This window comes from Topomyia yanbarensis, chromosome 2 (assembly GCF_030247195.1).
Source record: "Topomyia yanbarensis strain Yona2022 chromosome 2, ASM3024719v1, whole genome shotgun sequence".
NCBI classification, from domain to species: domain Eukaryota; kingdom Metazoa; phylum Arthropoda; class Insecta; order Diptera; family Culicidae; genus Topomyia; species Topomyia yanbarensis.
The window spans coordinates 117,924,223-117,950,537 of record NC_080671.1 but is presented as its reverse complement, the minus strand read 5'-3'; the positions used below and the strand labels follow the sequence as shown (position 1 = coordinate 117,950,537).

The following is a 26,315-nucleotide window of genomic DNA, read 5'->3' as shown; positions in this document are numbered from 1 at the left end:
GGGATACTACCATTTCCAGAAACATTTTTTTATTCAATATTTTAAAAATATTTTTTTTTCGCAACCTTGTGTAACGGTTAAGTTGGAGTAACTTAATTGAGGGCACTATTTATCTATATGTTTGTATGAGCGATACACATCTATGTGTTGGTAGCAGTTCCTTAAAAGCACTGTTTGGCTGTTTCTCCCAATGAATTTATACAAATTAGGTTTGTTCTTGAAAGATTCATTTTGAAAAAGCATCAATTCGTCCAATTTTTTGCATTTATCTCAATATGGACATCACTACAAATCAACGCGTTCACGAAAATTAGTGCCTGAAACTTTAAAGAATAAACCGAAGTGACTAATACTTAGTTGCATATCGCCCCATTTAAATATATAGATAAATAGACTCACAATATGTCACTGTGTTAGGCCCGTTAGTTTGTGGATATACCTTGTTAAGAACCTATACCTGACGCAAATGATCATTTAATGACATTCCGAGGTGAAAAAAATACATTTTAGCTATGCATCCTCTTCCATTAAGTGCGGCATCTCACCCGCAATTTTGATGCGGCATCTCTCCCAATTGTAGGGGAGAGATGCCACACGACGACGTTTTCCTCTAAAATTATGGATGACCGTGGTCATGGTCAGAATGCCTTCTAAAAGGTCCCAGCTATTCAACCGATACATGATTTACAAAAAAACGAAGAATTTAAAAAAACGAAATTTTAATGTGGTGCTGAGAAATTTTCGGCACCACGTGATGCAACTGAACGCATAAAATCATTAATAAAATTTTCGTGAGTAACTAAGCAGGATTGTTTTATAACTCTAGAGTTATAATTCTTCGAAAGATAAACTCACAATATCATATTACCGCATAAAAGTGACCCCATATACGAGATATAGAGAATGCGGCATCTCTCCTGACGCGGCATCTCTCCCGAAATTACCCTACCTCAAACTAAAAATAGACAAAAAAAATAGTATTCGAAATGTAAAACAAGCTATGTTAACATTCTGCCCGAAATCAAAATAGATAGTTATGTGTTCACAAAAAAAAAGAATGATTAGTACCACGTTCACAAGATTCAGTACAAAGCCATAATATCAAAATTATTGAATTCATTTGGCACAAACATAATGCATAAGAGTCAATATCAAGATACTCTATACAAAACAAAATACTTTGGAATTTGGACGAAGTATGTGTTATAACGTTCGAAAGCTTCGATGGATTTCTAGCTAAAATCGTATTCAAAACGTAGTCACGGAAGTCGGTATAAAAGAAAACACATTTTGTTACACACAAGTTTATATGTACCACATAGATTGCATGCTGATTCATGTAATAGAAGGTTTCCAATAGGATCAAGATATGCGCATTACCCTTATGCAGTTTAAGTAGAATTGATTAAGGCAAAACTTCCATAGAATATTTCAAATATAGATTAAGATTAGCACGACAAAAATAAAAACTACTTACCGAGTGATGGATCATTGCTCACCAAAATTTCAATGAAATGAGTTTTTTTATGGACTGTAAGTATTTGAGCAAAACGTACCATACGTTCCACCTTGTTTCGTTAACCTTAGGAGGAAGTGGTACTTTGTGCGAATCTTTGGGAGTGAACAAATCTCGAAATCGTCTCTGTCGCATTTTTATACTTTTCTTGTTAATACAGTGCAATCTGGTTTTGAATGGTTTAATTACATCCCACACAGCCAACTGTGCTGTATGGGCTCCGCATCTGATGCTCTCTAAAAGCACCAAATCTGAATCGTTTGAAGTATCACAAATAGCAGCAGCATTTCCTGTGAGTTGCTCTACAGTTTTGTATGCTGTATCAAAATCATCATTAAAACAGGAAGAATCAGAGTCGTCGTCGCTGTATTGCTCATCATCATCTTCCGATTCTATGTAATCGTCATCCTTCGCATCATAATTTCCCAAAACTACGTTTTCGTCCGGTAAAATCGAGCACAATGGCAAATCTTCGTAATTTTGACAACAATGCATTATCATTTTCAAGTTCTTCACCGCGGCCAACATATTCGCTCCATTGTCGTGTGCCACTGCTATTACTTGTTCATATTTAATCCCAACGAACGACATCTCCTCTTCCAAAACAATTCGCAAATTTTCAGCTGTTTGTCTTTCAATCATTTCACGTACCGCTGTAATTTGTAAGTTACTAGTCATATGTTCCCCATTAAATTCATATGTTATACAGCTTTTAAACAATTTTAGTTTTAATGCAGCAGTTGCATAGGATATATAGCAAAAACATTTAATCAACAAAATCACTTTCAATCTTTTTCAGTTTTATTATAAGATTATCAGAAAATGAACGCAATGTCAATATACAACCTTCCTTGTTAGACAAACTCTTCTGAGCAAACACACATCAACGCGTATCCTCGAACGACAGCATACGAATGTGCATACGAACGGCATTCGCATGAAAAGAATTGGTTTCATTCTCCTGAAAATCATTTTCATGATTCTACAAACGAAAGATTCGTGCGAGTGTGGACTCACAGCATTTTCGGAATGGTGTGAAAAAGAATGATATATGAATGAACCTATGATGTCACCATACCTATCCATTCTCTGAGAGACTGCTGCTCCAACGAGGTGATTTTCGGCTCTCCTTTTCTCTCTGTGTGAATGTTTGTTCATCCAATACTTTGCTGTGTATCTCGCATTGCATGCCAATCGGCCGATGGGAGCATATCACCAAGGGGTTTCCAACGAGCCAAAATAGTGACACTTAATCAAGAATTACTTCGATTTTTCGAAATAATTCGGTAATCCGTCGATTACTTTGGTAATCAATAATAAGCAGGGTAATTGTCTGTATTATTAAAATAATTCACGCAATCAACCATAAATACAATGTAATCCGTTAACCATAAAGTAATCGTAAAGTAATTCATTACTACAAGACTCATTATATGTTGATTTTCACATGTTTGCTCTCATTTTTTGTATACTGAATGTCTTAGGCCCTAAGATATTGACTGAATTTAATTAAGAATTAGGGAGGCAATCAAAAACATATGTATACATCTTAGCATTTTAACAAGAAAGATTCTTTGATTTAACAATTAAAACTAGGAGAAACACTTTTCGGTACTTGGTAGGGGCGCAAAATATTCTTTGGAAAAACATTCACATGGGGGATCAATTCTTTGGAAATACACAAGAGCGACATTCAGGGGGATTTAGTATTAGAGAGCATATTAGGGACAGCAAAGAGATGGCGGAAAACGAATCTATGACAAAAGGTCGAAAGACAAATAGTCGAAAATACAAAAGGTTGAAAGGACAAAAGGTCGAAAATACAAAAAGTTGAAAGGACAAAAGGTCGAAAGACAAATGGTCGAAAGGACAAAAAGCCGAAAGGTCGGATATATTTAAAGTCGAAACCAAATTTTTAACCAATATTTTTTTTAATATACCCTTCCCGGAACTAAAAATCAAATATCATAGCCAATACATTCATAGATAAAACTTTTAAGGATTTGCAATGTTCTGTAGCAATCGCGTGTATCAGAGCTCAAATAGCTTCCAAGTCAGAAATTCCAGTTCCCTGTTGTAAATATAGGCTGTTCACTTCTTCCATCGCCTATGATGAAGTACGAATACCGGGCGGCTAGAACAAATGTTCTGCTTGCATACAAGCCAAATGACGTTGTCAACGTTTTAAAGGTGTGAAATGAACAGCGCAAAAAGCCACTCTGGTTTCGGAAGCTGACTTATTATTGGTAGTTATTGGGGACTCTGCCTGTGACCAGTAGTTTCGCAATCTTTTGATTATTGCTTGGTGTCATCCCGTGAGACGGAGTACCCTTCGGCTTTTGCGTCAGCCGTTAAGTTTCCCCCAAAATTTAGCAAAACTTACCCGCTTTGGGGTTGGGTTTCTGGTCGTGCAACCTTGAACGTGACAAGTGGTTCTCGTAAGAGGTGGCGCTTAAACCGCTTGTTCAGTGAACTGGGAAACGCTAAAGCAGATAGATCCAAAGCTATATCTTGCATCTCTCCAGAGCAAATGCCTACTATGTAAAAAATTTTACGGCAATCGCTTTAGTCGTTTGGGAGTCCATAAATCATATACATACAAACATTGACTATTATATATAGAGATATTATATTTACAATTATATGTTTCTCTGTATATTATAGTGAAACAAAAATCGTTTAGCAGTATTATATATAGAATAAAAATGTCGCATACCAATCATAGTTAGTTCATCATTTTTAAAGCAGAAGAGTAAAATAAATAAATAGATCAAAACTGCCGCCTAATGTGGCTACGCCACTTCGCTTTACTTCGTGTGCTGTCCGACGTCGCTCCGCTCAGTTATTTGCATTCGGTTTTCATGAGTGCAGCGATAGATTTTCTGCTAGTCTTGTAGTAGAGATCAGAGAAGGAATGAATGAGAATAGAAAAGTGAAGAAATAGCTTATGTTTGGATATTTATCGTCAGCACATCCAGAACCCAAAAGAAATAACTTAACTGAAATATGGCGCCACAGTACTCGTCTGATGACCAGACAACATGTTCGATGTCGTGATAATCCTTCGCCACAAACTCAAAGATCATTCTCTACAAGCCCAATATGCCGGGAATGTGCATCCAACGTATGATTTGGCATGGTCATAATTCGAATTGAATTACAACCCATATCTACCCCCTTAAAACAGGCTTTCGTGGATACTTGTGGGATTATAGAATGTTGCCACCTTCCTAAGTCTCTACTGTTACATGAGATTTGCCTTCTTTCGAGTGTCCCTTGACGAGAAAAATGCATGTAAAATTCGTTAAAGTGAATTGATCTTTCATAAATCACTTTCTAATGCACTCACACTAGCTAGAGTTTGCGCCTTCTTATTACCCGGAATGGAGCAATTGGAAGGGACTAATCTGGTAGGGTTTCCCAAAAAAAGCGCTCAGGAGTTTCCGTGCTTTCCCTAAAAAATTCTAGGAGTGTTTTCCACGCTTCATCGAACGGAGGGACTCTATACAACTTATACTATCCGTAACGAAGAAATAATGGTCTACAGGCAGGGTGTCAACGATCCCAAGGATATCCCAAATTACGGCTAATTCTGAGACATGAACTGAAGCAGTTTGTAGAAAGCGGTGAATTTTGATTGAATGTGCCGAAGCCAGGAGACTCGTCGAGTTTTCATGAGTCAGAGCAAACGACTATATTCTAGTTATTGAATTGAAAAAACTGGAAAATTAATCCTGATTTCTAATGTGGTTTTCGAGACGAACCAGATGACGAGATATTTCACCGCGGTGACTTGAGCGATAGTATGAACTACTAAAAGAAGCTGTACTTGTGCTGTATCACGCTTCCTTGAAGCAGACAAACTATCCAAAGTACCTAGCAGATCGATGGCTTTGGATTCTATTACGGAGACCACTCCTACATCTGCAAGTTGCGTTAGCGTGTTAATATTTACAAGATATTCATAGATGTCGTTTTCAAGCAAATTTTACAAAAGGAAGCTAAGAGATGAACCCTGAGGAAGAAGCATACCGCTTGCATTTCATCATTTAAAAAAAATTAATTTTTGTGTGAAATTATAAAAAACAAGCAAACGACATGTGACTATTTATCCGAATAGTCGCACAGTGGCACGACGAGTGACAAAACCCCAAAAATCAATGTCTTGTAATTCTTTCGAAAATATTTATTTTATTTTTCTCTTAGTTCGAAAAAAAGTATCTCCAAATTTTAATCGATAATCGGATGAAAATTGAATTTTTCACATGTCGTTGAAGCAAGTGATGTCAATGATTTCTATTCAATTCGTTTCCATATAATTGTTCGCACCTTCGAACTTCAAATGGCGATATTTCAAGAGTTACACGGCTGATAAGAGTAGTTTTAAGTTTTTTGAAAAGAAGAATGGATATACTAAACTATAGATATGGGCTTTTTGTACAGAAATGATTTACCTTTGTTCTGTATTAAGAAAAAGCAATTGCAAAATTCAATGGCTTTTCAGTAATTTATCTTTATACCTCTTCCACTTTTTGAGATGGTGTCCCATGGGTCACTTAACATTAATCTGACTCCAAATTTCGTGTAGTTTCAAGATAAATAGGCTTCATCTTGCGCATTTTTGCGCCGAAGTTGTTATATCTATGTTTTTGAAAATACCCATATGGAGACGCCATGTAGCTCATGAATCTTCTTACAAATTGGTTGCCTACTCGACATCATATTACTAAAAAATTAGTAATTTTTACTAGTTTTCTCAACCATTTCTGCTATCTGATGTTATTGACTACTATTATTAACGTGTATATTAAGCCTTAAACGACCAACGCCTTCAAATGGGTTTACATAAAAGGAGTCGAAAAAAAGAATTGTGGAATTTCAAAACTGATAGCAGAAATGGATTCAGCGATCCAAAATTAGTTAAAAACCCAATTTTTAACCAAATAAACCAATTTTTATAATTTTGTCACATCTTTGTATGGGGAGGTGCCACTGTGAGTCGTTTTGAATTTTTTGTCGGTTCACATGGTTTAGGATTTTTGAAGTGAGAATAATCCAGCAGAGCTAGAGTGTCTAAAAGGTGTTTATTTTTTATTATATTTATTATTTTATTAGATAATAGCGATAAATTTGCTAAATTTCCGCTTAAAATATTTGAACAATCTAGTAATTCCAACAAGAACTCGCTTTGTTTCCAAATAATCCAGAGTAATCGAGGAATTTTACAGCAATCGAGTAATTAATTAGTAATCGGTTTTTCGAAGAAGTAATCTTTATAACCATGAAGTAATCTAGGTAATTTTTTCCAGGAGTGACATGTAATCAATGCTGTTGGAAACCCCTTGCATATCACACTCTATCGAATGAAAATTTTACAACCTTGCGTGATAGCCGTCGCCACAAGCGCAGATAACACTATCCACGAGCCCAATACGCCGGAGATGTGCATCCAGGTTCTTATTTGTAGTCTTGCAAACGCTTGCACTCAAGTATTTTCACTGGCTGAAGTAAGCGGTCTCTAAAACGGTCAACCGCGTACTGCAGCAGATCCTCGCACGTCAAACTCTCATCGGTGACGACGCCTTCAGGTTGTACCTTTACAACTGGAATGAAAACGTTATAATCCCGCGTAAAGTGCTCACAGAAAGCAATATTATTTGTCTGCTTTGAGTTGGCTGGGTGTTGCTACCCTTATCTTATCCGAGCGGACCTTTGAAAGTTCGGTCAGAGCCGAGAACCGTTCTGTCAGTAACCCAATAGATCGTGCAACTAGCCACACAAGACTGTGGTCCCAAATGGTTACTTGGGATGAGTACACACTTGCTCCCAGCGACTTTACACTTACACGTAGTTTTCCTTTTAAAATTTTCAATGTGAGAATTGCTGCTCGCGAGTAATGGTTGTCTGGCAGGATGGAGCGAAAATTTGAAGAGTACATAGTTTGTCCTATTAACAGATTTTTGTTGAAGGACCGAGCCGGCGCTGGAGTCTATTGTCGTGAAATAAGATTAAACCAGTCTCATTCGCATAGTAGATACTGTATCGGCACTTCAACAGGGCATTTGCGATAAAAAAATCTTGTTTGCTGTGACAGTCAGGCTACCCGAGAACGAAATTAGTAATTACATGTCGAACTTAATTTAAAGAACTTAGCATTTCAAATGTTATCTACCTTTTATTCCGATATTACTAGAAATAAATGGGCTGACGAATTGGCTAGAGCGGCCGCTGTGACTAACTTCGTTGGTCTAAAACCAGTTTTACCACTTTTGATAAGTTGGATAAAGCACAAGATTCGCTCTTGGGCTGCGTCCGAACATGTCAACCATTGACGAAACATATCGGCAAATGAAAAGCGATATAAATAACTGCAAGCAACGACGTAGCCAAGAGAAGGCTTTGGGGTTTAACACCATATACCCATTGTGATGCTTAGTTCCTAAGATATGGATGTTTGAATGTCCAAAAAAGACACTGTTTGCAGTTTTTTAAATTTCTGTCGAAATTAACAACATAGATAAACACTTTATACATCTTTGGACAGCTTATACGAATACCTTTCGAACGAACTATAGTTTGTTGAAATTGGACTATTAGCGAAGAAGATATTTAACAATTAATACAGATGACGGATTCTTACCGTTTCTCAATATCTAGAAATAAGACCAAAAACATGAAATTGACTATTACCGCCAAAACAGTTAAGCTGAGGTCAACAGCGGCTTCGGAGAAGTTACTGAATTTATTATGCTCTTTTTTGACATTATGCTTTCACTGATTAATCCCCCTGTAAGTGAGATATACTCATTAAATTTTTTAAGCTATTATATTGAGCTGATGTTTTCTGCAAATTTATAGCTCTATCTTTTGCGAACAACTTTTCTGAAGACACCAAGTGTCTATCTTGTATGATTTAAAAGTTATAGCATGTTATTTAATGTTCAATATAGTAATGATCCCTTTTAATATACCAGCCGAATTTTATTTCTATAAAACGAAAAAGGATGATATCAGGACATACTTCATTTTCTACCTACGACTGCTAGGATTAAGCACCAAACAATTTCAAATTGTCTGATTGTGTCTTGATCACTTGTCAATGTGCAATCTTTTATTTGCAAGTATTTTCTGGCAGCTAATTTTCTAACTTTTGACCCTCAGAGCAATCATATTTCGGAAAACATGAAACGAAATAAATGACTCCAAGTAAGTGGAAACAAAGTCATTATAAACTCGTCCACAAGAAACTTCTTCGAATACTGACTACTTGGGGATTATTTTTGAGGATATCTTTTGTCTATTGCATCGATCCACACCATTTTTGGTAGTTAGTTAAAAGAATAATTTCACGGTTTCTTTCAAAATTTGGCGAAGCTACTTTCATTCGTTCATTTGTTTGGGTAATTTATGTTAACAAAGTGCCCTTAATAAATAGACACAATTAAGGAGGTGGACTACTTTGGGAGACAAAAAAGAGGCTTGTTCTCGAGATGTTTTGAAAGGGGAAGAAACATATAAACATTTTGGAAGCTAAAATAAAAATTTTACTTGAAAAACTTCACAAAATGGTGGTGTAAAGTAATATTTCGTTACTGGAAAAGTGCTGCTGGTTGTTATGGTTTATATCGGTGGAACAACAAAATTTACAATACACATAAGTATACCTTTTGTTTCTCGTACCGTACCCGTTTTTCCGAAGTCTTCTAAAAATTACATATTTTTGACATGAATTTTTGATACTAACGTGACACAGAAATGGTTAAAATGTTTGTTAGAATCTTAAGAAATCTACATACATTGTTGTGATTTATCTATCGCCATAAGTAAAAAAACTCGATTTTTTCGATCTTGTATAGCAGGACACCTCGTCAAAGGTTTATATATTTAGCGAATCGACAAAAATTAGATAATTGCATTATTTTCTCTAACACTCAAAAAGGCAAGCTAAAATTGTGACCTAAAGAAACTTGGCTCCTAAGACTCAATGAAATTAAAGGCCTCTTTTTTGGCGTTTTATCAGCGAGAAAATCGAAAACCCGAAAACGCTCGATCATTTGTATTTCAATTTACAAATTCATCGAACCTAGAAAACTGTAAATAGCTGGGCCTTTGAGACCCCTTGCCTTTTTGAGGGCTAAACAAGATTGCAAAATTTTATTAAGGGGTTACAGCACTGTAGAGCACGAGAACATAGGCATATTTCGGAAATTTTACTTAATGAAATGTAAAGATAAATCGAGATCCCGTAAAATGCGATTTATAACACTAGTTTTGATGCACAAAAACTAAAAGTGTCAAGTGTTTTCAACACAATATTGCGGCTGGACAACATTTTCACACAGAATAGTTTTTTGGAAAAGGTCCACGAATCTATCTTCCGTAATTTTTGACCTATAAGTCGAAAACAAAAGTTTTTTCGATTCCCTAGAACGATAGAAAGGTGACATTTTGATTTTTCGCGAAGTGGCAGTCTTTTTAATAGAAAAACGCTGAACATTTCAGAAAAATTGATACAAAATTGCTTATTTTAAAAAATGCAAAAAAATGAAATCGTGCGTATGTCGGTGAAGAAAGCAATTTCGAATACATTGTGAAAATTCTAGAACGATAATAAATTATTTATTTGAGTTATATTTTCGGCCACTGCAAAAAATGTGGTTTAGAGAAAAACACAACTAAAGTTTTTAGTATACTTAGTCAGGTCTGAATATTACTAAGTACTTGTGTGAATATTATCAAAGGCTTAACCACAGAGAACAGGTATCCATGATCGAACAAATATTTTAATAAAATGTGTGTAGACATTTTAATTTATATACGATAAAACACTAGCGCCGCCACACCAACCTATCACAACTATCCGTCAAATCCATTCCGGAACCGGTTCAGAATCCTGAATGGATTCTAGCTTCAAGGAAACAACCGATTCCGACTCAATCGGTTGTTGCATTTGAGCTGGATTCCATACTGAATCCACTCAGAAGTCCGAACCGATTGCGGAATGGTTTGACTAGGTAGAGGTATAACCGCTGTCAATTCAGTCGAACTCAGCCCCTTAAAAACACGACGACAGTAGCGCACCTGGTTTAGACATCCCAACTACCTTCGAAACCGTTAGAGATTTTTACACAAGTTTAATTCTGAAGATGGACATCTGCTCTCTGTGGCTTAACCATTATGATTAGTGATGATGGTTCAAATCAAAATCCTTTTTACAACCACTGCCTATTGTGAGTCGAAATATGTTGCTCACTATGAGGCCACTTTAAGAAAAATTCGATATCGAAATAATCTCGTTGAGGTAGCGTGCTTTCGAAAGCTGCAATTAGAGTTCTAGTGCTCAAATCGCCATGAAAATTTTAATAAACGCTATTAATGAAATGATATGTTCTTCAAGTATACGTAACATTTTTTTTTCATTTTTTGGGCCAGCACACATACCTAGTCCCTAAAAGGAAATTCAGTTTTTCCTTAATTATTTTATTCACAAAGTATTAGTGCACGCAAAACCGATTCATCACAATTTCAACTAAAAATTAGTTGAGTTTAAAAAGTTAGTTGAAAACAATAATTCAACGTTGTTGGTTTGATGCTGTCAGTTTCAGTCTGGACACGAACGTTTCAGCCTAGCACAAAACTTAAAAAGCCTACCTGAGCTAAAGCTTGAAAAGCTTGTCTCAGCTTTTTTTAGTCCAGACACAATTGCATAGGGGAGACCGGGGATAGTAGGCGGTGTTTTCAGTTTTCATTTTTTACCGCTTTGATTTTGATAAATCTTGCACGTTGCATGAAAGGGCAGACTGTTGGCAACATCTCTGAATTTTATGAAAATGTTTCATACGTTGTCTTTATTTCTAGAGACAAAAATATGTGACGCGGAAAAGCCGCCAACTTACCCCAGCCCAGGGGTAAGTTGGCGGTATGTGTGGGGTAAGATGGAGGAAGGCCAAAAAATAAGCAATCAAATGGAAAGTCGATTACATCAGTGGTCCTTATGAAATGTGCCGATTGTCTTTTCAATAAAACTGTATATTATTCGACACTTTTCATTATATTTAAATCTCAATACCCCGTCATTTTGACTTCGACGCGTACTCCATATTCAAAAGTAAATTTTCGAAATTCTTCAGGCGATTGGTCAAAATAATTGTCTCCTGCATTGACGAGAGACACAAGAAAAACTTTCTCTTACTTTGGAGTGAATTCTAGAAATGAAAATATTTGATGACTATTTTTGCACTGTAAATAGTACCGCCAACTTGCCCCGTGTGCGTCACCGTCAACTTTCCCCAACCTCACTTTTTATAAAAAAGGATTTAAAAAATTACTTTTGTGTATGGATAGGTGTAATATCTATATGGATACTGAAAGCTCTTTTCACGCACTATCGAAAAATATAATCATTCGGGGTATATATTGAAAACCACCTTAAGTAACACAAAATGTTTAAAATTAAGAAAATTTACAAAGCATGCACAAAAATACAATATCGCCCACAGCTTCTACAAAACAAAATGTTTTACAACAAAAACACATTGGATAATGTGTTTCACATTACTTGAGATTCACAACGAGAGACAGCGCTTTATGTCTAATAGAAACGGAGAAAAGGGGATTCCGCCAACTTACCCCAACCGCCAACTAGCCCCGGGCTCCCCTATGCCGTTACACTACCTTTTCAGCCAAGACACAAACGACGGGAATTCAACTAATCTCATTGTTGAATTAAACTGCTTCATCGTAAAATACAACATAGGATATTTCAAACGTTTTGTTTCACCGACCAACGGATGAAGGTATGGAATTAAATTGTTGAAATAATCCATATGCCAGTAATTCACACGTAAATATAATATAGAGTTATGTTTCTCATAATGTTATCTTTTTATAAACTATTAACTAGACGAAACCAAAAACTCAACTAATTTTCTTGTTGAAATTGTGATGAATCGGTTTTCCGTGTATAAGGAATTTCCGGGTGATGTTACTGTTTTCTAGAAATTGATTGCCTACAACGAAATTTTCCTAACCTCTATAACTTTCAATGTATTCTATATCAAAGTTTAAAACCCGAAGTGCTGAATGACGCATGTTATGAGATAGCACGTGATAGAAAACAATAAGGAAAACGACATAAACCGACAGATCTTTTTACAAAAATGTTTAAACTAGGGGAAATGAAGGTTTGATTAGAATCCCTAACAAACCACGTGGGACGCACTTAAATTGAATGGGCAGAAAGCTTATCTCATTGTGTAATAATTAACTGACGCAGTGAGTCAAACATGTAGTGATGCCTAAGCAACGTTCCCCGTTGGCATCGTTGCGTCATTATGGTGGCGTATCGCGCCCCATTCATGTCAGCACATCGTCCATGCTGGAGCTCCTAACTACTGCTAGGAAACCCAAATGATGTAATCCAGAAGCTTGACTGAATCCAGCCAGCCTGGTGTTACTTTTTTTTGTATTACTGCGATTTAACAACCTGTCATGAACCTTCGTTATGTAAGAGTATGAAATAGACGCCCGCTTCATGTTTCAGTAGTTTCTGTTTGTGTTCAAAGGGGACAGTGATTACGTTATTCTGATTTCATCACGAGATTGTATTTGCACGGTTGATTTGAAAGTTTTTATGCAATATATTTTTGTAACCTTATAGAAGTGAACTTAACAGGATTTTTTTTTCGATTGGAGCAGTTTGTTTAAGGATATCTCATTTGAAACTAAAATCGATTTTCCTGCGGTGTGACTCTAAGGCCCACCGCAGTAGTTACCCAATAATTTGTATTGGATCATACAAACAAATTGCGGTCCGAAACGATTTCATAAGTGTTCAGAATCAATAAGTATTATTGTGCTAATTGATATTGAAAGCATTTTACTGCGATTTGGTCTAGAATTGCTATACAGGACTCCCATCAAAAAAATTTTAAAATCGTTACAATCCTCGATTCCAGTGCAATTTTTAAAAACCCGTTTAATCCACTTGGTGGTGCAATTGTGCCTTTCTCATTTATCCAAACTATGATTTAATGGCTGGTTATGTTCAATAAAACATTGTGGAAATGTCTATCACATTCTTATTACACTTGATGAGCATTGAGCATACATAAGTGCACGACTGTCACGAACCTGATAAGCAACATGTCGACACTGACACACTTGAAACAAACAAAAATATAATATTTAAATAGCTTAATCAGCGTGAGTTCAATGCTGTCTTCATGGTAACTTCATGGTAGAGAATTGAAGGGATATAATTAGTGGGAGGGGGAGGATGCGTCGGGAGTCATCTGACTTATTTTAGTATACGGGGTGGATGAAGGGAATGCATGTAGGAGGTTGGTCTGAGAAGGGTTGGGGTGAGAGATAAGAGGGGGGTTGAAAGGTAGAAGGTGGAGAGGAAGATGAAGGGTTCAACACCAAACTTCATATTGTACCTTCCATTTGAGACTAGGTTAGTGAAATTTGGTTCAGTCATCACCGAAGTGGCTTTAGATCTGGAATTTGCCCGGAACCCCGGGACTTCCGGAATTATTGATAGTGGACAATACATACCAATAATTTTTGATTCGCCATCAGTGATGCGAATCGAAGTAATTTGATGTTCATTTCAATGGATTGTAAACCTATGAGGTATTACGAGTGTACCGGTTGCTATGAGAATTTTCTATGTGACCGCAATAACCAACCTGTAACTCCGGAACCAAAAGTCAGAACTGAATGAAATTCAACAGCAGTCTCTGGGGGTATTATAGCTTTCATTTGAAATCAAGTTTGTAAACATCGGTTAAGAGTTTGCTGGAAAATAGGTGTGACACTAGCTCGGGAACTTGGCGAGTTCCCATGGGGCATCAAGATCCGTCATACGTGACCAATGCGATCAAAACTACTTTAATTGGTCATTAGTGATCTAGACCCGCGAATCCAAGTAATGTTGAACGTATTTGAATATGTATTACACCATTCAGATATCATAGGGTTACCAGTTTATATGGGAATTTGTTGTGTAACCACATTCTTTAACCCGTAGCTCCGGAACCGGAAAGCCAATCAACTAAAAATTGAATAGCGTCTTATGGGAGCGTTATGCGTTATGAATCGAACGGGATATGACACACTGTATTAGAATAGTCTAAAGTTGATGCAAGCAGTTATGAAAATTGTGCTAGTTAACTTGGGTACTTATGCTACAGAATTTGCGAAGTTAAATGCTGATGAAGCATTATCTCTGATAGTCGACACTATGATAATAAGGCAACAATACTTATTAATTTGCGAATAAGTAGTAGAAAGGTGTCTTTTAATATTTGGCTAGATTATAAAAGAAGGGCTTTTTCTAACGATAAGTGTTATACCTAAATCGAATCTAAGAAATCAAGCGAATTGAGGCTAGCCAAAACACACAATTAATAAAATCGTCGATTAGAACCAACAAACGATACCGTGAATTGACGATAATGAAATCGGAGAGTTTATTTATCTCTTTTTACGTTTATTTGACACGGCTCATAGCGGTAGCTTAACGGAGCCCTGGATCTTTCATGTGTTTACAATATGTAAAATATAACAACAAATATTATTAATTGTCCGTTAGATCTCGCGCGGAGACCTTCTTTCTCGGCTTGCCTACTGCTTCATGGGGACCATTTAATTCTCTCCTGTCCCCACATCACGGTCATCATCGTTAAAAGTGCCTTGTTGCTCGCGACCAGATGTTCTTTCCTGCTTCTTGCACTTACGGGTGACCAATGTAAATCCGTCGTCATTGTTATTACCTTCTTCACCGATGTTGCTTACAGTCGTTTCTGAGGTGCTAGATGCTGCTTTGGCATTTGTCAATATGATCTGAACAGCTGCCACAAATTCGGCAACCGTTTGTGGTTCAGGTACTGGTATTGAAAACTCTTTTTTTGGGTTGGTTTGCCATGGATGCGTTTGAGATGCAGTAGAGATGCATTCTCCACTGTACCTTCCGCGCAAGGTTGTCCGTGGTGCGCTGATTGATTACAATTTTTGCACGTAGGAGTTTGCCCTCATGGGTGCATAACGTAGTTTGGTTAATAGTAGCTTCATGGGTTTTGAGTTTTATAGTCAAGTGGGAGGGGATAGGTCTTTCGATCTGCATCCTCACCACAAGAACACCGTTAGGTGTACCCGGTAAGAAATTTCTCCACGTATCAGGTGTAACGGATTCTACTTCTCCGTATTGCGACATGTATTCTGCAACTAGATCAGGAGGGGTACGTGGTGATAGGTCATGTAACTTTACATCTACATAGTCTTTTTCCATATGCACGGGAATCTTAATTCCAACTTTATCGCTTTCAACCACGTGCTTCAAGTTGTTCTGCAAAACGAAACGTTCGGGTTTGGCTAACGTGTTAAATGATGAGTACTACATTGCGAAAATGATGATACTGGGACACATAACCTCCTTGAGCCTAAGCTGCATCTTCACCTTTAGCAGGTATTCCACTTCACGAAAACTCAATCTTATTGAACAGAATTTAAAGTCAACGACCGCTGTGTTGGGTCGAAGCAGAGATTTTTCGTCAACTTTACTCATGATGACAAGAATAAATTAAAAGTTTCCTTTGTTCTCGTGACAAGGCACACTAGATCAAGAGGTTGCTAGTTGTTGTTCACTTGGTTCGATTGTACGTATGACTTGGGCAGAAGTAGAAAGTTAGTTTATTTATGTTCTCGTTCGTATTCATTACCAACTGTTGGCAAAACTTATAGCATAAAATGTGTGACAAAATCAATTTATCACTATAAGATGAATTGATCCGATCTTTTCGATATCAAATTTGAGCTCAGCGACTCCAAATTCACTTATAGTATATGGCTATGGGACGAAATTCTCTAAAAATTGCATATGGCGGATGAAGAGAATATAGGGTAGGAAGGTGGGGCGGGTGATGAAGAAAGAGATGGTGTGAGGGGAAGTTGAGATGTAGATGGAGTATGCAATACCCAACCGCATATTATTCCCTCCATTTGAGATTTCGTTTATGAAAATCGGTTCAGTCATCACCGAGTATTCGATGTGACTAGTTCTGGAATACGTCCAGAACCCGAAAATTCCGGAACTATCGATAGTGGACATTATATTCAAAGAGTCTTTGATTGGCCATCAATGATCTAGACTTGAAAATAGAAATTATGTGATCTAGACTTGCATTTAGAAATGGATTTTTAACCTTTGAAGTATTACGATTGTACCGGTTTATATGGGAAATTCCTATGTGGCCGCAATAACCAACCTGTAACTCCGGAACCAAATGTCAGATATGAATGAAATTCAATTGCAGTTCATAGGAGAATTGTATCTTTCATTTGAAGCTAAGTTTATAAAAATCTGTCAAGAATTCCCTGAGAAAAAGGTGTGAAATTAACTTATGAACTTGGAAAGTACCCGGGACATCAAGGACCGTCATAGGTGGCCGATGTGATCAAAGCTGCTTAGAAAGATCATTAGTGACCCAGACCCGCAAATCCGAGTTATGCTACACCCTTTTTAATATGTATTACACCATTTGGACAGCATGGTGTTACCATTTTATATGGGAATATGCTTGGTAACCGCAATCTTCAACCCGTAGCTCCGGAACCGGAAGTCCGATCGACAAAAAATTCAATAGCAGCTTATGGGAGCGTTATACCCTTGGTTATACCTTTCATTTGAAATCAAGTTTGAGCGATTCGGTTCAGCCATCTCTGAGAAAGTGAGTAAGTTTTGAAAACACACACACATACAGACATTTGTCAATTTCGACGAACTGAGTCGAATGGTATATGAGACTCGGCCCTCCGGGCTTCGGTTAAAAAGTCGGTTTTCAGAGTGATTGCATATCCTTTCTCCATGAGAAAGGCAAAAAGCGTAAAAGCTTTTGCATGCAGAATTTTTCAAAAAACCCCTTTTAATCCACCTAGCGGTGCAATTGTGCCTTTCTCATTTATCCAAACTATGATTCCATAGCTGGTTATGTTTAATATAATGGTGGAAATATCTATTAAATATTCAGTGCGATTTACACATACGTACAATGAATCGATAGCTACGAACTTGAGTCGCTATATGTCGACGCTGAAACGTTAAGAAATTTTAAATTAGTTTCTCAAAACCATTTCAAACCAAATTTTGCACTGGTTTTTCAGACCCACTAGGAAAATTTATTCTAGGGGAACTAGAAAATTTTATTCACGTAGAGGGGTGCTTGATGAGGGAAGGGCGGTTTAGGGAAGTGTGGTGAGCGATGTGGGGGAGGGCCTCACCGTATCCCCCCAACTACAACCCTGTTAAAATACAGAAAACCTATGCAAGTCAAAAAATTGAGTTGATGATGTTCAGAGTGATTGCAAGCCGGGATTACGTTGACGATGTTCAAAGTGATTGCATAACCTTTCTATAGGAGAAAGGCAAAAATGTGAATTTGATATGTGTCCGTACTCTTAAACCCGTAACTCCGGAACCGGAATTTAATGAAATTCAATAGCAGCCTATGGGAACGTTGTACCTTTCATTTGAGACTAAGTTTGAAAAAATCGGTTCAGCCATTCCTGAGTAACAGATGTGCTTATTTTTGGTCACATACATACATACACACGCACACACACGTAACGCACAGACATTTGCCGAATTTGACGGACTGAGTCGAATGGTATATGACAGACGGCCCTCCGGGCCGGGATTAAATTGACGATGTTCAGAGTGATTGCATAACCTTTCTATAGGAGAAAGGCAAAAAGCTTGATTACTCTATTTTGTATTGCCAAACTATTAGAGAGAGAGTTTGTAATTATAAACTGAATTTTTTTTTAAATTTTTCAAAAAAAGCAAAAATGTATGCTAAAAAACTAAATTTCTTTTTTTAATTTTGGTCAATGAAAGCCTTAAAATAGGGGAACATATTAAATATCATCGTATCATGGAGTAAAAAGTTTTTCTAATAATAATATTTACCATGTTCCAGAAGATCCAAAAGCCCTCGTAGCAATTAATTGCTTTGGCATGCAACAAACAATCCAGGAAAGTATCCCGTCCCTCTAGAAATATAATAACTGCATGCAATAGCTTTGTTTGTAACAGCTTCCGCAGTTTGCCAACAGGGGTCACCCCCGTAAATCTAATCAGCAGGCGAAGCTTCAGCATTCGGAAGGGTGATTTTCACGAAATGGTTTCACTGAAACTTGTTGGCAGTACATGGTGCCATTAAATATGAAACGAAGCACTTCCCGTCAGTTCGCTGGTCAACTGCTGCCCAGCTTCACAGGGGAAAAACTTTGCCACGAGAAAAGATTGAACATTAAATATTTACTGTGTGAGCTTAGTGGAGGAAATGACCGAAGTGGGTCTTATTTGGCCATTCCGGGCGAAAAGATGCACTAAGTAATTGAAAATATTTGCGATTGCCACACCAGCAAATATTGTTGTAATTATTGTTAATTCATGTGTATATGCAAATAATGGGATTCTATATGGTCAGCAGCTGTGATTGAAAAATGACCACCCATTTTATATCACATTGCCAGCATGATACTGTTTGCATAACCAATTGGCATAGTTATTTATATTTGCTTTGCTTGAACCTAGTTTGCTGTTCTATCAGAACCATGCGATAAACAGCCGATGTAAATCAATAAATCAGACAGTAAATTATCATTGAGAGTGCAATGCATTCATTGTGAATTTCGATTTCGTCATTGACCATAGGAACAATTGATAATTTTACTGTAGTGGACTGTTTCGGTGACATTAGTAGCCAACTTGTTTTGAACATATGTCAAATTGGTCAGTCAAACAGTGCAATATGATGATGGAAAATATAAATCGCAAAAACAGAGAATATTTAGCAGAACGCTATGAACTGTGTCAAATAAACGAATGTTTCGTTAAACATTAGAGTGTAAAAAATGGATATAATCTTTGAGAGAATTAAAATTGATAATCGGCATTGTGAAGACCGCACAACGAAATAGCCGAATTTTACGTAATAGTCAAGCTGAAACGATCTTTTGTTAAAAATTCGATTGTACTATCAACGCATATAAATATCCCTAAATCAAATTCAAGTTATAATAAAGAACGATTCCCGTCCATATTGCTCTGATGGAAATCCCACTGCGGCCAACAGCGCACAATAAATTCCACTAGTTTCATCAGATACGAAACTAGACGTTGTCCATAAACCGAAGAGTACCCGCAAAGCTCCTTCCAGACAACTCCGGGACATTATTGTCATAGTGTCCCGAAATGCATTATTTCCAGGCAGCGTGCATGAAGGCAGCAATATTTTTTCCCTCGAATCGGGTGCTTGCTACTGCTTTTGGCCGCAGCATATCTTCCACAGGGCAACTTATGCACAACCAACAAAGATGCTGCTACCGCTTCCGGAGACTGGGCGAAAAATGCAAAAATAGAACAGATTATGTGCACGAAATGGCACACCGCGCCCGGCACTTGGTTAGCTTGGGGAATAGACGGCATCCGTCCCATGGACCAGGAAAAAAGCCAGCCGCACGGGATGTGCCGGGGATCGGCACTCTACCGGTAGGGCGGTAGGTCAATGTATCTGGACCTAAGATGGAGCTCGTTTGTTGTGCGTCCGCTCCCAAGGAGAAGAAGACCAGTGACGGCACACTGCAAAGTGCGATGGCTTCGGTTTGCTCGTTTGGAAGTAATACGTACGACTACTAGCAACGAATATTCCAAGAAATATGAAAATCGTTTATAAGCACAGCGAGTATGCCAACAGCTTTTGTGTGTTATCCTCCAGCACTTGTTTGGATTTATGATGATTGGTGCCCTGTTGGGATGATAACTTTCGACGAGTGCGGACTCTGCGCCGCTTGGGGCTACCACGGACGAGGAGAACCGAGTGTATCCGCAGTAAATAGATTGTGTCCGTCTTTCGATTCCGCAGCAATGCAGTACTGTAGGATGGGTTGTTTTGAAAAGATTTCCATACGATTTGATCGGAAGGGTTTCGATTTGTAAGCACGGATCGGTTTCTAAATATCAATATTCAATGTTGATGTATATGTGTAGGACAAGGGAATACAACCACAGACTAACAGACATAACGCTCAAAAACAAAGCTTCGCCCGCTTTAACGGTCATTTTAAATATATTTGTAATTGGGACTGTGGCCACATTTGAAATTGTGGCGCCACTGACATATGAACAAGCTTATGGGGGATAGACCACTAATGAAAAATTGTTCCCAAACTTGAGGGGTAACCCACCAGTAAATTAGTGTTTGGGACTGTGAATAAAAGGTGGAGCTAGTGTTCTGGGAAAATTGTCGGATCGATGTTTTTTGAGGGAATTCCCTTATAGTGTTATGTCTGTTAGTCTGTGATACAACTAACCAAATTGCATCAGAATATAGTCCTCTACCATATTATTACCAAAAACAAGAAATTAAATTAGATATCCTTGATAATGATCCATCTTAGTCATGCAACATTTTTTTCAAACTTGATTTAATGGAAATAACTAGTAGTTTACACTTCATCATTTTCAAAATTGCACATATTTTTTCATATGAAATTTTATATGTCTGTGGATTTGTAAGAGAACACGTATCCGCCGGCTGGTGCCAATCGAGCTCACCTTTCTTTGGACTGAGCAAACTAATTTCTTTGTTTATTTAGTACTTATTTGATGTGTGTGGGGAATACGTATGGTTGTCTGAGTGGAATAATGACAAAGAATTGACAATTCGCGAATACTATTGAAAATCAGTTACCAGTTTGCTGCAGTCGCATCAGCACAATGAAATTTGTTTGTACAATATATTAATTGTTCTCATTGTATAGATTACTTTCACATACTTTTGAGTAGTTTTATATAGTTTTATAGTTTACTATATTTATTAACGACCATGTTAACCATGCATGAGCATAATAATATTACAGCTTGATTAATATCGTAAAAGGCGACTAAACCAGAAGCCCCGTCTGTATTTCTTGTGTCTTGTGCATTTTATGGGTTTGGCACAATGTTGTTTTGAATGGGTCATTTCACGTCAGATTTACAACCAAAATCTTAATCGAGGGGCAAGCACTAAATATTCAATACGACGCAGTGCCAAAAATATTACATAATTAGTTACTTTGAGTACCATTGAATATCATAAAGTACATTAAGTACCACAAAGATTTAAAAAAGTACACGTTAAACTCGTTTTACTTTAATTACTGAAACGGTTTTAAGTACAGCGCCTTCGTACTTTAAATACGCAAAATATGTTAATTACCGTCAAGATGTACTTTAAATACTTTAAGTACTTACACATCGACATTAATTACATTAAGTACCTTATTAAGTACAACAGAAGTACTTTCATTATTTACTTTAATTATATTTAAAATACGTTGATATTTTCAATACGACGCATTCAAATCTGCTAGTGCTTGCCCCTCGATCTTAATTCCTTCCAATATTTTTTTTACTGCATTTTTTAGCTAAAAATAATTAACGCGTATTTTTTGTTTTGGCTGAATATGATATTTCTTTCAAGTTATTAGTCAGATCTGTTTATATCTGTGTCACAGTACAGCAGTACTGAGTTTCGTTAGATTTTCGATTCTTTTTTTCGAGTTCTTACCGATCGAGTTTGGTGATAAATCATAGAGGTGATAGTAGTTCAACAGGCCGTGAAGTTGGAAATTACGGACTGCGCGCAGCTCCGTGTGTGTACGAGTGAAATCGAACCCTGGGTTCCACTTTCACTTAGCTGGAAAAAAAACACTACAGTCAGCTGATTTGTCAGTGAAGCAAAGTACGCACCCATACAAGATCAACAAGCCGATTAGCTTTCTCAGGCTTGCTTGCAAGTTGCAACATCGTATGCAAATAGGCTCTGCCAGCTCTCTGCTAGTCGCAATCGAAAGCTCCAACAAAACAGAGCTGTCTGTCTCTCTGAGAGCTACTTGCCTTTGACCGTTAGAGGCATCAGAGCAGAATTCGATTGCGGTGGCCCACGTGTTTGCGAGAACGAACAAAGTACCGAGAAACCACATTGAAAATATTTTGCGTTGGTGCGCATTGTACCTGTCAGAATCTTTGAACGTATTGGGCAGGATACATTACCGAGGTTAAAACGTTCTTATTTCGGCTGGACCTTCTAACGCTTGGCCGCGATAGTTAGAGGAAAAAGCGTAGTCGTCATCCGCCTAGACGGAGCCGCACAACTGACCATCAGTACCTTTAACCCTTGGGTGGATCAGATTCAAGATAAGGTGAAAGAGTAGACGTTACTTGCCTAGGCAAGAACGCATTCAAAGCACACGTCGAGAAACCTGTTGATTGAAAACCTGCTGTGCTGATCGCCGTCAAATCACGACACCCGACAGGGCTTGCGGACAAAATGGCGTCAGCAAGCGCCAGGTCATTGGGGGACCCACCGCCAGGTGAGTAACCCGAAACCGATAGAGGAAACGCCGAAGAACGAACGATGCCTGAATGGATGGACCACTCTGACATGCACGGTCAAAGAATATTTCTACAGCTACGAATCACTGGGGAAGGGCTACTGCCGAAAACCCATTCGTTATAGGTAAATCGATAGTAAACATCTGCGGAGGAAGAATCGAATCATCTTACACAGAGGATAGGGGTAGCAAAAATGTCCTGAAAACTAAAAGCGCGGAACAAGCGAATAAGCTAATAAATATGAATTTAATTGATAGATTAACAGAAGTTGTGGTTGTCTTCCGCCCAACCTTGAGCCGAGTACGCTGTATGCTGAGTTGTCGAGACGCCATTGACGTACCAACATACATTATGATTGAAGAGCTGGCATCACTAGGAGTAATAGATGTTCGTAGAATCACAAGATTGGTAAACAATACCCGAGTGAATACGCTCACATCGATTCTAACTTTTCACGGAACTACATTCCCCAAGCACATTTCCTTTGGTCGCCTACAAGTGGAAACACGAGAATTCGTCCCAAATCCAATGATTTGTTTCAACGGCTACAGTTACGGCCACACAAAAAATAAATGTCCCGGCAATATTGTGTGCCAAAACTGCTCAGGTGCTCAAAATTTGAGAAAGATGACTGCAAAGAACCAGCTCACTGCAAAAACTGCCAAGGTAATCACTCACCTACCAGCAGAAAGTGTCCTGTGTACACGAAGGAAGAGAAGATCATAAAGCTGAAGATCGAGAAAGGGGTATCGTTGAGCGAAGGTAGGAAGGAGTACAACAAACAGAATGGGCAGCAATCTTTCGCAGTAGTTTGCAGTGCACAGGACAGACTGATTAACATGGGGAAGGATGACGAAATTCCAATGCTGAAAGAAGAAATTCTCAAACTCAAGGAATTTCCAAAGAAGACAGAAAAGGACATTGAAAACCGGAAACTGCGCAGCGAACTCACTCAAATGCAAAAAAATGAATTCAACAAAAAGAAAGAAGAGCTAGAAGAAATGAAAAAGATTAAAAGTATGGAGTACCCCGACATATCTGAGGACGATCAGGACCGTGATTTTAAAGAACCAAAGCGGATGAAAAAGTGAAGGCACCAGCTGCGAAACGAAAAATTGAAGGGACGGACAGTGGAACTGATCCCCAAGGAAGTGCTAACGAGAAATCGACGGGAGCAACAACAAAGCCTGGAGAATACCCCATCCTAACCAAAAAGGGAAGAGGTAGAGCGCGCAAAGATTGAAATGGCTGAACACACCAAACCTGCACTAGATGAAATTTCTGGCGAAGAATTTGGCACCGATAATCAAATACCCTCTCCGCGTACAAGACTGCACGATACTCCCAAAGAACAAGAGTACCACGTGATACACGAATCAGGTTAATTGGGGCAGAGTGAAGAGCATGTAGCCTCCCCACTCCTTCAAGAAGGAGAGAACGATTCTGAGGACGGGAGCGAGGACGTTATAGCCCAACCTGTGCTTCGACGGTCACTCAGACGTTTTGCCAACCACAGCAAGAAGGTACCCCGAATAAGAATGCAACCACTTTCGGTGATATCCTGGAACATACAGGGACTAAGTACTAGCAAAGCAGAATTGGACATAATCGGCAAAGAAAGGGACCCGGCGTTTATCTGCCTCAAAGAGAGCATGTGTTCATCTCGTAACGTACTCAAGATCAATGGGTACACCGTATACCACCGTGGCAAAAAGGGGGTTTTTTAGATTGCGTCAAAACGGTTGACTTTAGCAATATGGTGTGTTTGAGAAAGTTTCTTGAAGTAGAACTCCCCTTCTTTGTGTCTTATCACATTAATGATTAATCCTCCTAATAGTGAGTTACGAAATTTATTTTCTCCAATAATTCAGATAGACAAATACTTACTTCAGCAAAGTTGTAGAGAAACTCGTTACAAACATTTTACCTGAAGACTTCAACTCTCTATCTTTTAAGGTTTATGAGATATGGGAAATTATTTGTAAAAGACCCCTTAAAAACAGTTTTTTCATCATAAGTTTTCTTCTAGATTTTTTCAATTATATAAATGTTCTAGAACATTGTTTGGACTGCTAAGCTGCATTACTTTGCCAAAGACGGAAACTTGCTATCGTTAGTATGTGTGGAGATATTCACGTTTTTTGATTGAAATTAGCTCTTTTTCCAATGCCGATAACTTTTAAACGGGCAAAAACGGGCAAACCACTTTGTAAACAAATTAAAGTGCAAGAAAAGCACAACAAATGCTGGAAAAATCAGATCTCCCCAAGGCGGCCCTCTATGGAAATACTAGAGCCTAAGTTTGTCCATACTAGAGCTGTTCCGGCATTAAATACATCACCATATATTACTGTTAGTTTTTTTATTTCGATTATAGATGTTTTAACCTTAAGGTCATTCGCCTCTTCGGGTTAGAAAAATCTCTTATGAAAAATTTCTAACCCTATGTGCGGGGTCGGGACTCGAACCCAGGTGCGCTGCGTACAAGGCAATCCATTTACCAACTACGCTACACCCATCCCCTACTGTTAGTTCTGAAATAAAGGGTTAAAGTCGTAATAATTATCCTTTCTTACTTTTGTAAGCACGTCTTTAGTAAATACCCAAGCAACCAAAAGTTGATATAAAGGAACTACATAAGCTTCTCGTTTTAAGTAATTTTGCAATACGTTTTATGTTCTAATACCGGGTTAAGTTCTATTAAAGCTTGAGCAGCTTGAAAGTTCGCTAAGAACTTTTTGTGAATTTTAAAGTGTGCTTTTTAAGTATTATCCGAACTTCTGTTTGCTTAGGTCAAAAGTTACAGTTGTTCAAAAACTCAATGCTTACGCCTGACACCGGAAACTGACAATTCCCTTGCGCCTACTTCATAACAATGGCGCAAGTGCAACCAAACGGCGAGTAATCAATTGCATTTGATGACGGGATGAGACAAACTTCAGCTCAAGTATTTCCATAGAGGGCTGCCTGACTTTTCCAGCATTTGTTGTGCTTTTCTTGCACTTTAATTGGTTTACAAAATGGTTTGCCCGTTTTTGCCCATTTAAAAGTTATCGGCATTGGAAAAAGAGCTATTTTCAATCAAAAAACGTGAATATTTCTACACATACTAGCGATAGCAAGTTTCCGTCTTCGGCAAAGTAATGCAGTTTAATAGTCCAAACAATGTTCTAGAACATTTATATAATGGAAAAAATCTAGAAGAAAACTTATGATGAAAAAACTGTTTTTAAGGGGCCTTTTACAAATAATGTCCCATATCTCATAAACCTTAAAAGATAGAGAGTTAAAGTCTTTGGGTAAAATGTTTGTAACGAGTTTCTCTACAACTTTGCTGAAATAAGTATTTGTCTA

At 37.8% G+C, this 26,315-nt stretch overlaps 1 protein-coding gene across 1 annotated transcript in view; it reads right to left on the bottom strand.

Annotated features, from left to right (window-relative positions):
* LOC131679301 (fibropellin-1-like) overlaps window positions 1–26,315 on the bottom strand; it is a 489,726-nt gene that overhangs the window by 157,441 nt on the left and 305,970 nt on the right. The window lies entirely within an intron of this gene.